General features: G+C 37.4%; 1 non-coding gene across 1 annotated transcript; it reads left to right on the top strand.

Annotated features, from left to right (window-relative positions):
- The first annotated feature begins 3170 nt into the window (after positions 1-3170).
- TRNAA-GGC (transfer RNA alanine (anticodon GGC)) lies at positions 3171-3242 on the top strand. The gene has a single exon. It is a non-coding gene; the product is annotated as a tRNA-Ala (tRNA).
- Positions 3243-6449: the final 3207 nt, after the last annotated feature.

The raw sequence follows: 6449 nt of genomic DNA, 5'->3' as shown, positions 1-6449 counted from the left end.
TGGTGACACAAGGATAATGTTGTTATAACCTTCTTGATCGTGCTGGTTATAGAAGCATTATAGATACATGTTGGTGACACATCATAATGATGGTCTCGTCTGGTGTCCACATAACCACAGTACTTTACTACAGTACATACAGTAATATCAGTCGTAACAACACTATGTATGTAGTCGTGATTACCGTAACATGTGAGTGGCAAGATTGGATGACGTAACGTAACAATATCAGACTTCATCATTCTCAATAGTTTAGATGGATCATGTAATATTTGGCGTTGCTTCATGTTTTATCAGATGATCAAATGATGGCTGGTCTAATGACCTTCACAAGTCAGTGGTCATTAAATCCCACACAGCAACCAACCACTCAGGATGACCAGGAGGGAGCCACCTGGTGCAGACCAAGTGTACCAGCCTGGTGGAGAGGATCAACTGCTCCACCTCAGGATAAGAGCTGCTCAAGTTCTGTAGTGAGGGACACTCCAAGTGGCATGTGAAACTACCAGTCTTAGTTATAAACTACCACCCGGCTGGCCGGTGGGTGGCTGTGGCCAACATGAACCCAGGGACTACACACACACACACACACACACACCGCCCACTGACCTGACCACCGGCCGGTGGGTGGCTGTGGCCAACATGAACCCAGGGGCTACACACACACACACACACACACACACACACAGAGCGGCGCCAGGCTGGAGGCGGGGCATCGTGACGTCACAGGCAAGTCCCTCCCCCCGCCAGATCCAAACATGTGTTGTGTCTGGTGATGGCGGTTCAAGATTTCCCACATTTATATTGATCTTTACATTATCATCCACTCCCAAAGTCACCTGGCATTCTTGTGTTTCAACAACAGACGTGATATATGCAACACCAGGCAAACATTGTACCATTATCTGATAGGTTAATTGGTGCACAATCAAGAACCAGTGAATTTCATCGCCGCCATAAGTAAGTAAGGAAGGTGACTTTAATGATGATAAATACGACCTGGTATGGCTGTGTCTACACACTACCGCCATCTGGTCAACCTGGTACGTACGAACCTTAACCTTAAAGTGGCCCACGTAAACGCGAACTTAAAATCTATCCATTTAACTCTGTCATTCATTATGTAGCATTTAAACACCATCTTTTAAACGTAAACCTTCCACTTGCATTATATTAACAAGTACTCTAAGATACGTCATACAAACACAAGGTTTAAAGCTGAAACTCGAACTTTTAAGTCCGTCAATTTAACACCTACTTTAGAACTAGCAAAAAATGCGAATTTTTAACTCCACCAAAAAACAGCTTGTGTATGTAATGCTTCATTTAGTTGAACATTTTTAAAGTCAGTTAAATTAATGGTATCCTTTGATGTTTATCATTAAAACATAAACCTATGAACTCTGTCTCTAGAAATAAGCACAAACTTTTACGTTCCATCATAGGAAAGGAAACTTGCAAAATCTATCAAAATTCGTCACATAACGCGAACTTTTCAACCCTTCCATTTACCTGGGCCACTCTTCCCTGGCTGCCATTCATATTTTGTACTTTTAAACTGTGACTTTATTACACTTTCATTCATTCATCATGACTTTATTACACTTTCATTCATTCATCATGACTTTATTACACTTTCATTCATTCATCATGACTTTATTACACTTTCATTCATTCATCACGACTTTATTACACTTTCATTCATTCATCATGACTTTATTACACTTTCATTCATTCATCAACTAGTTCGTCTCACTGATATTCCATTCATAAACTTCATTCCTGCAGCTTATTTTTGACCGCCATGTTGCTTCCTCAAGGTTTATAATTCTTTGTGTATTTAATAATAGAAGATTCAATGACATTTCTCGTGGTACTGGAATTAGAGTTAATAATGCCATCTCAGTTATTAACTCTAACTCAAGTACCACGAGAAATATCATTGAATCTTCCATCATTAAATGCACAAAGAATTATAATCTTGATATAAGTGATTGTCTATACAAAGTGCATAAATTTAATGATGATAAAATTTGTAAGGAATTCATCTTGTCCACATAATAAGTTTATGATACGCTTGTTGTCTGTCTTGGACAATCACATGTTTACCATATGGCGTCCTAGCTACGTCTCTTCGTTGTATATCAACTGACTGTTATATTTCTCTGTTGTGTCTCCCCTGATGATGTGAGTTTTACACGAATCTGCACTTGGGAACTTATCGTGTTTATTTTCCCCGTGGACTCATAGGAATATACTTGATCACGCGCAAAACTGTGATCCTTTCCAATATATATATATATATATATATATATATATATATATATATATATATCCTTCAGTATGTTTACTTTCGATAATGAGGGACATAAGAAGGAGCCAAGCAAGTAAATTTCGTCAAAGACATCACTCTTTTCTTAACGCTGCCTCGCAAAGATTTTCATTAATTCAGATTGAAGAAACAGACATATTTTCTATTGTCTGGTTAGCTCAGTGGTAGAGCGTGAGTCTCACACACTCAAGGTCGTGGGTTCGAGACCCACACCAAACATATTTTTTGTCTTTTTCTTTTTTCATTTTGTCCGCATCACATGTGTGCAACATTCAGTATGTTCGTCCAACGTTATAGTGAAGATCTTCACAATAAATTGAGGTTTTCGACCTTATCTGAAAGGGTCAGGTCCACCAAGACGTCCTTGAAATCTTCCAGAAGCTTCTGGCGATCCTCCTCCAACTGCTGGGCACATCAGAGTTAACATGGGCCGGACATCGGTTGTGGAACGACTTAATCTGCTTCCGGTAGTTAGCAGGGATGATAATGAGGGCTCTGACCTCATACCAGGTCAGCTTAGTTCCAGTCTATTGCTTAATTCCAGTCTATTACTTAGTTCCAGCCTAGTGCTAAGTTCCAGTCTATCATTTAGTTCCAGTCTATTGCTTAGTTCCAGTCTATTGTTTAGTTCCAGTCTATTGCTTAGTTCCAGTCTATTGCAACGACAATAAAAAGTAAAACTCATTTCTTCGTGGAAAATTGAGAGGAAAACACGACAGCAACATGGAGATTTACCCTGTGGTTATTTTGCCGGCTAGTCGGCAACGGTCGGTCAAACACTATTTTGCCGTGGTAATCTCAGTACTTCATATAATACTATGTTACAAAATATGTTCTTGGGGGCGTAGCTCAGTGGTAGAGCACTCGCTTGGCATGCGAGAGGACCCGGGTTCAAACCCCGGCGCCTCCATTTTTTATTTGGAAAATTCATTGTTTTCAGTCTTGTATCTATACATATATATATATATATATATATATATATATATATATATATATATATATATATATATATATATATATATATATATATATATATATATATATATATATATATATATATATATATATTTATATATATATATCGTCCGATCAGGGAAGTTAAGCAGCGTTGGGTCTGGTTAGTACTTGGATGGGTGACCGTCTGGGAACACCAGATGCTGTTATCCCTGGGGATAGGGAAGAAAGTATACTTGCCTCGTACTCCCTGCGTGTCGTGCAAGGCGACTAAAAGGGAAGGGAGCAGAAGGCCGGAAATCCTTTACTCTCATTTTCAATTTTCCAAAAGACGGAACAGAGAAGATATAAAGATATTGTAAAGATGTAACTAATATAAGATATAAGAATGAATGGAAGATACGAATGTAGCTGAAACAAGGAGTAATGAAGATTAAGGTGCAATGAAAATTATTCTGTAGTGAAGATAAATGTATATGTTAAAATTTTGTATTGAACATCAAGAAGTAATGATAATGATGAGAGTGTAGTGACGATGAGGGTTTAGTTAGGGAAAGGTGACAATTGCCTTTACAATGATAATAAGGAGGTAACACAATGATGAACACAAACTTTCCAAAGCTACGTTCAAGCCAGACTTTGAACTAAGTTCGGTAAACAGAAGAATGATGTTAAGATGAGAGTGTAGTGAAGAAGAGTATAGTGATGATAAGGATATTGTCAAGATAGGTTGTAGTGAAGATACGAATGTAGTGAAGATACGAATTTAGTAGAGATGAGGGTTATTAAAGAGTAAAGTTTATTCAAAATGATTGTGTATTGAAGATGAGAACTACTTTTAGTGAACATCAGGGAGTACAATGATGATGGTATGGTAGAAATAACGTGTGTAGTGAAGATGAGGGTATAGTGAAGATATAATGAAGTGAAAATAAGCCAGTAGTGAAGATACACGTTAGTGAATATGAGGTTGTAGTGAACTTAACCTTATTGATCTGATCCCCCAAATCTTCCAAACTACTTTCAATGGCGGATCCAAAGCCAACCTAAAAGGCTATTTGAACTATTTCCCTGCAAAACTCGTCCAAATGCCTCTCTTCTCTTTTACTAATATATATATATATATATATATATATATATATATATATATATATATATATATATATATATATATATATATATATATATATATATTTTTTATACTATTCGCCATTTCCCGTGATAGCGAGGTAGCGTTAAGAACAGAGGACTGGGCCTTTTTTGGAATATCCTCACCTGGCCCCCTCTGTTCCTTCTTTTGGAAAATTAAAAAAAAAAAAGCGAGAGGGGAGGATTTCCAGCCCCCCGCTCCCTCCCCTTTTAGTCGCCTTCTACGACATGCAGGGAATACGTGGGAAGTATTCTTAATCCACTATCCCCAGGGATAATATATATATATATATATATATATATATAAACACGTAGAGTACAATATGATATATACAATATAGAATTAGGTATCTTCACCGTAAACTGAATTGTCCACCATATTTACTGCACTTGAGCTGGAAGAAATCACGGCCATAGAGTTTAATGATCTCTAATTCTTTATTTTCACTACTTGCCAACCTTAATTTGGAATATGATATATACAATACAAAGTAAGGCATCTTCACTACAAACTGAACTGTCCCATATGATACATACAATGTACAATTGGGCATGTTCACTAAAACTGAATTGTCCACCATATCTAAGGCACTTGAGCTGGTAGAAATCACGGCCATAGAGTTTTTCTCTCATTCTTTATCTTCATTATTTAACACAATTGCATTATAATATGATAAATATAATACACAATTGGGCATCATTGAAAACTGAATTGCCCGCGATATTTACTGCTCTTGAGTTGGTAGAAATCACGACCATAGGGTTTATTACATATTCTTTATCTTCCCTACTTGACAGATTAGAAAATATACACAATATACAATTGGGTATCTTCACTACAAACTGAATTCTCCGCCATATTTACTGCTCTTGAGCTGAAATCACTGTCGTAGATCGTTTATCTGATTCTTTATCTTCACTACTTCATATACATACATACATATATATATATATATATATATATATATATATATATATATATATATATATATATATATATATATATATATATATATATATATATATATATATATATATATATATATATATATATATATACTGGTTGGTAAGGTTATTTAATGTATGTATGACTCATGGTGAGGTGCCTGAGGATTGGCGGAATGCGTGCATAGTGCCATTGTACAAAGGCAAAGGGGATAAGAGTGAGTGCTCAAATTACAGAGGTATAAGTTTGTTGAGTATTCCTGGTAAATTATATGGGAGGGTATTGATTGAGAGGGTGAAGGCATGTACAGAGCATCAGATTGGGGAAGAGCTGTGTGGTTTCAGAAGTGGTAGAGGATGTGTGGATCAGGTGTTTGCTTTGAAGAATGTATGTGAGAAATACTTAGAAAAGCAAATGGATTTGTATGTAGCATTTAGGGATCTGGAGAAGGCATATGATAGAGTTGATAGAGATGCTCTGTGGAAGGTATTAAGAATATATGGTGTGGGAGGCAAGTTGTTAGAAGCAGTGAAAAGTTTTTATCGAGGATGTAAGGCATGTGTACGTGTAGGAAGAGAGGAAAGTGATTGGTTCTCAGTGAATGTAGGTTTGCGGCAGGGGTGTGTGATGTCTCCATGGTTGTTTAATTTGTTTATGGATGGGGTTGTTAGGGAGGTAAATGCAAGAGTCTTGGAAAGAGGGGCAAGTATGAAGTCTGTTGGGGATGAGAGAGCTTGGGAAGTGAGTCAGTTGTTGTTCGCTGATGATACAGCGCTGGTGGCGGATTCATGTGAGAAACTGCAGAAGCTGGTGACGGAGTTTGGTAAAGTGTGTGGAAGAAGAAAGTTAAGAGTAAATGTGAATAAGAGCAAGGTTATTAGGTACAGTAGGGTTGAGGGTCAAGTCAATTGGGAGGTGAGTTTGAATGGAGAAAAACTGGAGGAAGTGAAGTGTTTTAGATATCTGGGAGTGGATCTGTCAGCGGATGGAACCATGGAAGCGGAAGTGGATCATAGGGTGGGGGAGGGGGCAAAAATTTTGGGAGCCTTGAAAAATGTGTGGAAGTCG

The sequence above is a fragment of the Panulirus ornatus genome, unplaced genomic scaffold, assembly GCF_036320965.1.
Source record: "Panulirus ornatus isolate Po-2019 unplaced genomic scaffold, ASM3632096v1 CTG_3798_pilon, whole genome shotgun sequence".
Taxonomy (NCBI): Eukaryota; Metazoa; Arthropoda; class Malacostraca; order Decapoda; family Palinuridae; genus Panulirus; species Panulirus ornatus.
This window is presented reverse-complemented; position numbering and strand designations above follow the sequence as displayed.